General features: G+C 39.2%; 1 protein-coding gene across 4 annotated transcripts in view; it reads right to left on the bottom strand.

The window, feature by feature from the left end:
* Positions 1–12030, bottom strand: part of kcnn1a (potassium intermediate/small conductance calcium-activated channel, subfamily N, member 1a) — a 190571-nt gene that overhangs the window by 122894 nt on the left and 55647 nt on the right. The window contains exon 1 of one of the 4 annotated variants that reach the window (XM_057856874.1): positions 7406–7420. The exons of the other annotated variants lie outside the window; for them this stretch is intronic. The gene's annotated coding sequence lies outside the window, so the exon portion shown is untranslated. Of the gene's footprint in view, positions 1–7405; positions 7421–12030 lie in introns of those variants that run through there. 4 annotated transcript variants of the gene reach the window in all.

Below are 12030 nucleotides of genomic sequence, written 5' to 3'. Positions count from 1 at the left end.
GGAAAAAACCACCAGAAAATCACATTGTTTGATTTTTAAATAATTTATTTGCAAATCAAGGTGGAAAATAAGTATTTGGCCAATACCAAAAGTTCATCTCAATGTTTTGGGGCTGTCGTTGGGCAACACGGACTTTCAACTCCCTCCGCAGATTTTCTATGGGGTTGAGACCTGGAGACAGGCTAGGCCACTCCAGGACCTTGCAATGCTTCTTGCAAAGCCACTCCTTTGTTGCCCTGGCTTCATGTTTGGGATCACTGTCATGCTGAAAGACCCAGCCACGTCTCATCTTCAATACCCTTGCTAATGGAAGGAGATTTTCACTCAAAATCTCTCGATACATGGCACCATTCATTCTTTCCATTACACAGATCAGTCCTCCTGGTCCCTTTGCAGATATACAGCCCCAAAGCATGATGTTTCCACCCCCATGCTTCACAGTGGGTATGGTGAAATTCAGTATTCTTTTTCCTCCAAACAAGAGAACCTGGACCTGGAGAACCTTCTGGATCATCCAAATGCTCTCTAGCGAACCGAAGACGCCTGGACGTGTACTTTCTTCAGCAGGGGGACACGTCTGGCAGTGCAGGATTTGAGTCCCTGGCGGCGCATTGTGTTACTGATAGTAGCCTTTGTTACTGTGGTCCCAGCTCTCTGTAGGTTATTCACTAGGTCCCCCAGTGTGGTTCTGGGATTTTTGCTCACCGTTCTTGTTATCATTTTGACGCCACGGGGTGAGGAGGGAGTTGAAAGTCCGTGTTGCCCAACGACAGCCCCAAAACATCACTGCTCTAGAGGAGATCTGCATGGAGGAATGGGCCAAAATACCAGCAACAGTGTGTGAAAAGCTTGTAAAGAGTTACAGAAAACGTTTGGCCTCCGTTATTGCCAACAAAGGGTACATAACAAAGTGTTGAGATTAACTTTTGGATTGACCAAATACTTATTTTCCACCATGATTTGCAAAAAAATTCTTTAAAAATCAAACAATGTGATTTTCTGTTTTTTTTTTCACATTCTGTCCCACATGGTTTAGGTTTACCCATGTTGACAATTACAGGCCTCGCTAATATTTTCAAGTGGGAGAACTTGCACAGTTAGTTGTTGACTAAATACTTATTTGCCCCACTGTATATGGCTCTAAGACCCCCAATTTGGCCAAATTTCTAAATTGTCCTATGTGCATTTGCATCATTGGAAAGCTTAAAATCTCAATTTGCTTGGGGAAGAAAACATTTTACAGGAGGGCAAAAAAATAATTCAAATTTTTAACCCCTAAACCCTAACTCGAGGTGAGAGCATGAGAGAGCATAATTAAAGACACCATGATTTTAATGAGATATTATCGCGTACATACCTTGTTTCGATCCAAAAACTCCATGTAGCATGTCTCACCGCGTGTCAAACATAGCTGTGAATGGCCACAGCTGCCCTTTTGGGGGATTTTATAGGTGAAACACGGTAATACAAAAAGGGTCGCGATGCAGAAGTCGCAGACATCAAGGGGTTTTCAAGATTTTCTTTTTCAGATATTTACCTATTTAAAAGTTTTTTTTTCTTTCAGTTTTTCTTTGTTTGGATCGATTATTTATCATCTAAATTGTCGAGGAAAATGTGACAGTAACAAAACAAATTCAATTAATTAAGCGATAGTTATGAGGTAGATATCCGTGACCTATTTACAGACACTATTTTTTTCATCGTGACGTAGTTTGTTTAAAAGTTTTAAAATATGCAAGTGAATAATTTTATAAAGTCGTTTTTTTTTTTTCCCCCAGCTAAATATTAGACATCAATTAATGATTCGAAGCTAAAAATGATAGATATTTCGAAAAATAAATACAATTACTTACCTTCTTTTTATGGTTGGGTTGAAACAAAAGCACAGTGTCTGTAAACGCGGGGTCTCCAGGGTAAAACGGACAAATTTTAAAAAGTATGGGGGCTTACTGCATGAAACTGCTATGACAACATATAGACATATTGTTCTATCAAACACAACAGCTCTTTTGGTTTAAAATAGAGCAGTTTATTTTAAAGAGGGGTGCAAGAGCAGAAAATGCTTTTATAGCCTTGTCTGTGGTTTCCGCCATTTATAAATCTTAAGTGTATAAAATAAAGATATATAAAATAAAACAATAAGTGTTTCAATCACTTGATGGTGCTGGTATATTAAAATTTGATGAAATAATGAGACCATTTTTTTTTCAAACAAAAAAGAGCAAGTTAACTATGAAAACGAACTTTGAAAAAAACATGATTAACTGCGATTAAAAATTTTAATCGGTTGACAGCACTACCCAAAATGTGTTTGTGTTGATTTCCGCATCTGTTTGACATTTTTTCTTCTAACGAATTAGAGCCGTTTCATTCAGCTTGTCTTGTGTTTGTGAATCCTGTGTGTTGGAAAGGAGCCACTATATGCTTGGCAACAGGCAAGCACACCCATTGGCGCACACTTTTTTGCATATTGAAACACACATCGCTCACAAGCCTCTCATCAGTGACTGGAGGATTTGTTTTTACTATATTTCCGTTGAATCCTATTTGTTAGTACGAACATGACAATTACAACTTGCCATTTTCTCTCAAGGTAGAAAGATGTGACTGAATCAGGTTTGGCTGCCTTGAATATTTATCAGTGGCCAGAGGAGGATGTGATTGAGCTTTACAGGGGAATCATGTGCTCTAAATGAAGTCGTGCAGGAGTTCAGGGTATGTTCAGTCAAACTCTGACCTCAGGGAGTGAGGACCTGATGATGAAAAATAGAGCTTGGAATGAATACAGTGCAAAAACCCGCACCCAGCTGCACCTCACAGAGTAAACACGCTTCCACAATGGACGGATAGCTTTGAGTCGATAGTGTGATAAAACAACAGATCGCTGTATACGCGCAGCACCTCCTACTACATGCTGCATCCCGCAAACATTCACAAAAAATCGACAAAAATGACTCAATGAGTTTGCACAGCAGCAGAATCAAAAAGTACACACGCACCCGCACCTGTAGTTTTGACACACACTCCAGAAAGCAATTAATGTACAGCTGAATCTCTCTAGGTCTCCTGACTCACACGGAGTGACAAATATCTGCTTACAGCTGCACAACTCACACTCGCATCATTTTTTTTAATGAACATGTATTAAGAAAACTCAGATCATTGAGAAAATTTGGCATAAAGATATGCTGAACATCTTTTGCCAAAACAGAAAACAATTAATTCACCATCCATAATACATTTTAATAAAATATTTCAAATTTTTGACAACATAAGACAGAAAATATTCCATTTGGATTGAAATGGGATTCCAATAAAATTAACCTCTGTCCTTGAAAATGTCACCAAAAAACTGTAACGTAATCGACGTCATTGATGACGTAAATGCATCGATGAACACAACATTCCGTTGAAGGTTGATGAAAGGTTAAAAAAATATATGCGTGGAAAGTTGAGAATGTTGGACGCTTACTATGGTAGCGGGGAGAGCAGCACAAAGCCAAAAAAGTGCATCGGAGTAGCCAAAACATTGAATTATTTCAATGAAACAAAGGAGAGTACACTGTCGTGTTCTGTCTCTTCAATGCCATGCTTGCATACCAAGCTGCACGTGGGCTGTGAATGAACGCCTAAAGCGGCGTCACCCAATTGTAATTTTGGAAGACGACAGGAGACAACAAGCTGGCAGATCGTAAGTTTATCCTAATAACTAACGACATGTTTTATTGAAGTTGCTAAGCCTGTCGCGATATGCAATGAGTCAATTTATCGCACGGTAAATAAAAATGAGGGCGGTAATTTTCACGGCTGCGTTTTATCGCCATGTGCGTGTGTGCGTTCATATATTTGTGCCTGCGTGTTGATGGCATATGAGACTCCAGTTCCTTTCACAGATGTTTATTGGTCATCAAAACACCTTACAATTAAGTTTCAGACATACCAAAATATGGAAACACATCTATATTAAACACTGTAAACGTTAGCATTGCTAAATTATAGCTAATGGGGAAAAAGACAACCTAGTTTGGCCTGCTATAAAACATTGGCAGTCTTATTCAAAATGCACACTTGCGGTTAAAAGGTGACACTTCAGACATGAAAAATCGCTGGTTAACAGCATTTGCAAAAGAAAAAAAAAATGGGGAAAAAAATCTATTACTGGCACTACATGCAATGACGAAAAGTGCTTTTTTTGCAGAGTGTAAAGCTTACGGTTAGCGGTTTAGCGAAGTTACTTCCGGTGAACATTTCAAAATAAAAGCATGACATGTTCATCATAAAAGTAACAGTTTCTGGAGTTAATCCCACTTACTTCAGAATTCAGATTCTACACTAAGAATAGCTTTAAAATGACACCCTTTAAGACAAATCTCATAGGCAATGAATAATTATTGTAATTACTATAATACTATTATATATAGTAGTATCCCATAATATTAATGCTAGATTTTTCTTTTAAGAATTGTTTTGAATTGTGTGAGAAAGGCGAAGTCAGTGTTCTGAATCTGTTTACATTCCATTCATTTGCACTAGTTAATGTTATCAGCATTTGACCTCATTGTTTATTTGTGATTTATTATTGTTATTTACATGTTTTTTGTACCTTAATAAAGAATTTAAGTTTTCCAAAATGTTTTTGTGAATTAATAAGCGTCATCAAAAATTTCATTGCTAAATTAGTTTAAAAACATTGAATAAATAAATAAATTATTAGATTAGTCGACTAATCGTAAAAATAGTTGGAGAAAATTTGTCGTTTGGGACAACCCTACTGCCTTGTTAACCTTTATAGGGCACTCATTCCAGTCATTGACTATCATTGATGGTGCTAGACATCCAATCTATTTAGACTGGGAGTCTGTGGAATCCTAGTCTAAATGGAATGGACGTCTTGCACCGTCAGTGGCACTGAATTTTAAGCCTTCACAGCTCAAATGAACTATCTTTGTCAATTAAATACTATGAAATGAACAAAATAAATCAATCAATTTAAGTTGAGTTGGACTTTTTAAATCATCATTATATATGTTGTATATTTTTAATTATTCATGAAAAAATGTTAAATTAATTATTAAAAATAAAACAAACAATATAATTATAATTGATACCCAGCGTCAACATTGAGACATCACATTTTTTTTAATGTAGGCCACACTTGTATACTGAATAATATTATGTTCTATTTTACACAATACATACAGTGGGGCAAATAAGTATTTAGTTAACCACCAATTGTGCAAGTTCTCCTACTTGAAAAGATTAGAGAGGCCTGTAATTGTCAACATGGGTAAACCTCAACCATGAGAGAAGGAACGTGGGGGGGGGGGATCACATTGTTGGATTTTTAAAGAATTTTATTTCCAAATTAGAGCGGAAAATACGTATTTGGTCACCTACAAACAAGCAAGATTTCTGGCTGTCAAAGAGGTCTAACTTCTTCTAACGAGGTCTAACGAGGCTCCAATCGTTACCTGTATTAATGGCACCTGTTTTAACTCATTATCGGTATGAAAGACACCTGTCCACAACTCAGTCAGTCACACTCCAAACTCCACTATGGCCAAGACCAAAGAGCTGTCGAAGGACTTACAAGACTACCGATAATCTCCTTCGATCTGGGGCTCCATGCAAGATCTCACCCCGTGGCGTCAAAATAATAACAAGAACAGTGAGCAAAAATCCCAGAACCACACGGGGGGACCTAGTGAATGACCTACAAGAGCTGGGACTACAGTAACAAAGGCTACTATCAGTAACACAATGCGCCGCCAGGGACTCAAATCCTGCACTGCCAGACGTGTCGCCCTGCTGAAGCCAGTACATGTCCAGGCCCGTCTGCGGTTCGCTAGAGAGCATTTGGATGATCCAGAAGAGGACTGGGAGAATGTGTTATGGTCAGATCAAACCAAAATGGAACTTTTTGGTAGAAACACTGGTTCTCGTGTTTGGAGGAGAAGGAATACTGATTTGCATCCGAAGAACACCATACCCACTGTGAAACATGGGGGTGGAAACATGCTTTGGGGCTGTTTTTCTGCAAAGGGACCAGGATGACTGATCTGTGTAAAGGAAAGAATGGATGGGGCCGTGTATCGAGAGATTTTGAGTGAAAATCTCCTTCCATCAGCAAGGGCATTGAAGATGAGACATGGCTGGGTCTTTCAGCATGACAATGATCCCCAACACACAGCCAGGGCAACAAAGGAGTGGCTTCGTAAGAAGCATTTCAAAGTCCTGGAGTGGCCTACCCAGTCTCCAGATCTAAACCCCATAGAAAATCTGAGGCGGGAGTTGAAAGTCCGTGTTGCCCAACGACAGCCCCAAAACATCACTGCTCTAGAGGAGATCTGCATGGAGGAATGGGCCAAAATACCAGCAACAGTGCGAAAAGCTTGTGAAGAGTTACAGAAAACGTTTGGCCTCCATTATTGCCAACAAATGGTACATAACTAAGTACTTCGATGAAGTTTTGGTATTGACCAAATACTTATTTTACACCATGATTTGCAAATAAAATCTTTAAAAATCAAACAATGTGATTTTCTGGGTTTTTTTTTCCACATTCTGTCTCTCACTGTTGAGGTTTACCCATGTTGACAATTACAGGCCTCACTAATATTTTCAAGTGGGAGAACTTGCACAATTAGTGGTTGACTACTTAATACTTATTTTCCCCACTGTACGTGGATGCCGGGGCTTTAAGGGGTTATGTTTTTTTTTTTTTTTTTCCTCAATTACCAACAATTGTAATCACTTTTTTTGACCGTGGGATATAAAATTTAGGAGACATTTATTTTAATTTCACTTGGACTTAAAGCAAAGACACCTTGATACAGTTAAAAATAATAATAATAATAATATTAAATAAACCATGCAATTTTCCGAAAGTGACTGATGTACAAATTGCACTGTTGTGACTCAGCCATTGAGTAAGCAGCGAAGCTCATGGCGACTGAGGAAACCCCGAACATGCTTTCTTTCTGCTCTTTGTATTCAACTGGACTGCAAGTAATTCAATACGCCTCTCCTTGTGCCGGCTCACTCAAATGAAACGCAAAGCGAATGAACTCTATCAAGTGGAGCGCCATTTGAACATTGGCCGTCATATCGTTCTTTTTGTGTGTAACTTGTACACATGTGCCAGCATGTGCGTGTGTTAAACACGGGGCGAGAAATGGCTTGTAAACCCGAAAACACAATCTCGAGCGCAAATGCCTAACCAAACTTTATACCCCTGGGAGTGAGGCTGCTACACAACACCGGGTTGCTTTCTCCATAGCAACACACATGGTAACACAGCTATTTCAGAGCAGCAGCCCGTCGGAGCACTTAAAAACACGCAAAAATAAATAAACAACTCAAAAACACCCATTAATTATTAACGGAGCTTCGCGTTCATACTTACTGTGTGTTTGTGGATACAGCTGCAGCCGAAAACTGAGAGCCACACAACACGACTCCCTCTTTTCATACAATTGTTATCAGTTATCTACAGCGGGCCTCGTCACATACAGAGGATGTGGGCTAGGATCTGCCCCTTGCCTGACATTTAATTGTTGGCCGCTGTGTGTTTACTTTCAAGGTGTTGGCTGTCCTCTCAGGCACGAACGCAAAAGTCGGTGAAAACACAGGCGCCTAACGAGACAGAAACAAAAGGGAGGCCCTGTAACAACACTGAGTGATGCGATAGAGAAAGTTCTAATAGACGTCAGATTTACTAAGGCGGTAATCGCCGAGGCAACAATGGTATCTGTCCACTTTCATTGTCCCTAGCTTTAACATTTTGCATTGGCGAAGCATTATTTCAAAGCCAAGGAAAGCGTACACCACTTTTACAAATAAGTTGAGAATTTCCTTTGTTCTGGACGGGAACTGGCCTGGTGTTATTCTCTGGCATGAATCAGAATTTGAAGTGAAGGTAAACACAGAGGTGGATAGTGTAGCCAAAAAATGACTTAAGTAAGAATGACATTACTTCAAAATAATATTACTCAAAGTAGTAATAATAATTTTTTTTAAAAAGTACAATTATAAAAGTATTTGATGAAAAGAATACCCAAGTAATGAGTAACTGACTACAATGTCTGACTATGTTTACAGTAACAATGAATGATTCTATTCTATTCTATTCTATTCTATTCTATTCTATTCTATTCTATTCTATTCTATTCTATTCTCTCACCATAATGCCATCTATATGAACTGCTATTATTGTACTGTACTATTAAATCACCATATTAGGCCAAAAATATACGGTAAACATAAATAATCAAATTCCAGCAAAAAAAATCTACAGAAATAAAACTTTAACTGTCCAAAGAGCATGAGTGCCCTCTAGTAGAAATAACATGAAATTAAAACAATCAACTCTCCGTTTTTCCGTGGTCTCTCGGTGTCAAATAAAATAAAAACTGGTTGAAAGAGGTTGAAATCTGCGCTTTGTTGACGGCAGTGCTCTGTGTCAAATAGTTTATTTTTTACGGTGCTTCAAAGACGCCACATAACTGAAAAGGTCGGCGTGATCATAGTTTAGACTGCAAGCTTGGTTGTGGTCATATGGCTGTACATTTACGTGTGATTGCTATAATTGAGTCATGTGATTATTGTTGCAACATATCATTGGTGAAACCGGTAGTGCCACTGATAGCACGTCTGGAAAAAATTAAGTTAAATCTAACATGTAGAATAAAAAGGAAAAATAAAACGACTCTGGTGTAGCCAAAAGTAACGGAGTAAGAGAAGCATTTCTCCTTCACAAATCTTCTTAGGTAAAAGTAAAAAATGTTTGCCGTGGTAAAACTACTCTTAGAAGTACGGTACATTTTTCCCCAACATTTACACAAGGAAATATAATGGATCAAACGTAACGCGTACCACCTTTTGTAAACGGCATCGTGGGGTCACACATATAATGGCCAACTGGAAATGTTTTGTATTTTATTACCAATGATTTTTACTTTGTGCAATAAAAATTGAAGCAAAACATATACGTAAAGTATTTTCCGGACTATGTCACACTTTCATTACATATATACAGTTTCCTGGGCCTGTGATTTACTCAGATATTCAGATGCGACTCATATATTGGTGTTGCTCCAACATCCATTCTGACAACAGGCTGAGTGGTACTGACCAATGCCGATACAGTGTTTTTTTTGTTTTTTTTTCAATTCTTTGTTTGATTAATACTAAATTATTGCATACTCACTTGACTGTAAAGTAATTGCTATCATGACTTGGTCAGACACGACTTAACTCGTTGACTGCCATTGTTGGCGTGGCCACAAGGTTGGCCGGGGGTGGCAAATGGGTGGCATTTGCCACCCCTGAAATTTGGTTGGCCACCCTAAGTGCCCCCCCAACCAACCACCACCTCAGTAAAGCTACGTTCAGACCGGCCGCTTAATTTGCTTGTCGCGCCGCGGGTTCCCATGAAAGTCAATGTGAACGTGTCACACATGTCGCGTCGGGGCGATGCGATGACGCCAATTGACTGTAGCTCGTCAAATTTAACGCACTGCCAAGGAGATGGTTTGGTTGAACTTTCTGCGACTGAGTTCAGCGTCGAGGAGGAAGCAGCCAATCGAATACTTTTTCCTCATTCACGTAACTTTAGGCGAATAGGATGCACAGGAACGTCAATATCATGCATTCACAACAGACCAAGTTGGACAATTTGGTGTTTATATTGTTCTTGAGAACACTACTACCACGGCGGTGGTTAAACACCATTCATAATTGAGGTAAGTGAGAATGTCCAAACTGTGAAAAAAATGTGAATGTTAGTGTTTAATGTGTAGGCATGTCACAGGTGGTTGGGTAACGTTTGTGTAGCTGAAGTTAAGAAGCTAATGTTAGCAACACGAGCTCAAATCGTTTGAAAGAATTTAACTGATTAGAACTTGGTAGTTTTTTTCCTTTTTCTTTTTGCCTTTTTCTTGGTTGTGGTAATTTTCACTTGAGTTTGTTTGCGTTTGCTGTGATTTCAGTTTTTTTCAACATGACACATGATAAACGCCTGAGCATTATGGCCTCATTTTCTCAGGCAGATTAGGGAAAGAACAATGAAGAGATCTCAAAACATTAAAAGCTTAAAAAATAAAAGTTTTTCCTTAACTTCTTTCTTTTCCTCTTTTAGAAAAAGGTTTTGCGCCATCTACTGTAAGTACTGACAATCATTTGGGGTTGATTAATATACAAAATATGGACGTATGGGTTGGATTGCATGTATGGGTTTCACAGTACACTGTGATGAAATGGTGGGCCAAAAATATGGGCCCCTTGGCATTATTTTGCTAAGGGCCCCCAAATGGCCTGGGCCGGCCCTGATGAAGTCATTACTTGTAATCTAGTTTACTGGTTATTATTGTCATCACCTAAAATCAGAAGCTGTCATTGGAAACTTTAAACCATTTTATGTCAATACAATAGGGGTGTAAAAGTACATGTATATATTTACCAAACCGCTCGCAATCGAATGTTAGGGTTAATACAGTGCTGTATTGAACGCTGGCCTGCAGTCAGTTTACATAGGCCACGATTGCATGCTGCCACTACATTTGCAGTAATATTCAAGAGGGTATTCATTCATGATTGGGGTGATTAGGTAAGGATTGTAATCATTCATGAGGAAACAAATCCTTGATTTGTGCTACTGTGATCATGTGAGTTTTGTTTTAATAAACAACATGCTGAGCAAGCAAATGGTTTAACATGTTATTCCTGTACTTTACTGAAACGAATTGTGACCCCAAAACCGAGGTAATCGTGACCTTTTTTGTATCGTTACACCCCTACAGTAAAATATGCCACCCCTCTACAGATTGTGACCCTGTTTGGCCCCCCCAAGAAAAAAATCCTAGACACGCCCCTGGCAGTGGACGTCCACGCCATTTAAGCAGTCATTCGCTGCCATCCCTCCCGCTTCAAATGGATTGCACATCTACACTGCAAATTTTTATAACATCTTAAATCTTGTCAAATCATTTTTTCCATCTTGTTTTGAGTGTTAAAGACTAGTTAACAGATTAATACGTCAGATTATTCCACTTTGAGGAAATATTACTATTTGTTCTTATTAAGACCATACATCTAAAGGTTGGTCATTTTTTCACCTAAATCAAGAAAGGTTTGCTTTCAAATAATAATTTGAACAATACCTATTCTTGAATTTAAAATATTTCTAACAAACATGCTTATTGCTTGATTTGCTCTATTAAAATCATTTTCAGCTAGCCATTTTTCTTTTTTCAAGAAATCTGAGTAAAATTTACTTGAAGCACCAGCAGATAATTTCAAGTATTCTAGTAGATTTACGCTGAAAACGAGGAAATTTTCCTAGTTTTAAGGAGATGTGTTTTTGCAGTGTACAAGTGATAAACTAATTGGTGGGAGAGTGTATCTTGGCGAAAGGAAGAACAAATTTTATTTTTTAATTCATTGGCTTCCGTTGTCCAAATTATGCTGGTCATCTTTACGCCGCTTCAGAGCTGCCGTCACACCGGCGCGTCTTCTGGTGAGTTCCATCTCCCATGCCGACCCCGCTACATCCATAGAGGATCCGGTCGCCGGTTTGTTCAGTCGGGTCTCGGTGACCGTGCCGGGCGCATCGCATCCCTCTGGTCGGTGGTGCGCGCCATTGCTTCAAACGCCGGAGGTGGGGGTTCGTGCGGCTCGGCGGTGAGAAAATCCGGAGTGGATCACAGCGTTTTTCGTCCACTAACTGGACCGGACTCTACAAGCTATTCCACACTGGAACTACTCAATGTGCAATCACTGTCTAACAAAGCTGGACTCATCCAAGATCATATCACAGACAAGAAAATAGACATTCTCTGTCTCACGGAGACCTGGCAGCAGCCGGATGTTTATTCTGTCCTCATTGAGGCTTGCCCCCCTGGATATAACTACCTCAGTAAGGCTCGCACTACTGGCCGGGGGGGTGGCCTCGCTGTATTTCACCGTAGCACCATCCAAACATCCTTACTGTCTGTCCCAGACGTCAACACTTTTGAACACCTGGTATTCAAC

The sequence above is a fragment of the Corythoichthys intestinalis genome, chromosome 14 (genome assembly GCF_030265065.1).
Source record: "Corythoichthys intestinalis isolate RoL2023-P3 chromosome 14, ASM3026506v1, whole genome shotgun sequence".
Lineage (NCBI taxonomy): Eukaryota > Metazoa > Chordata > Actinopteri > Syngnathiformes > Syngnathidae > Corythoichthys > Corythoichthys intestinalis.
The sequence above is the reverse complement of the archived record's forward strand: the minus strand, read 5'-3'. Positions and strand labels throughout refer to the sequence as shown.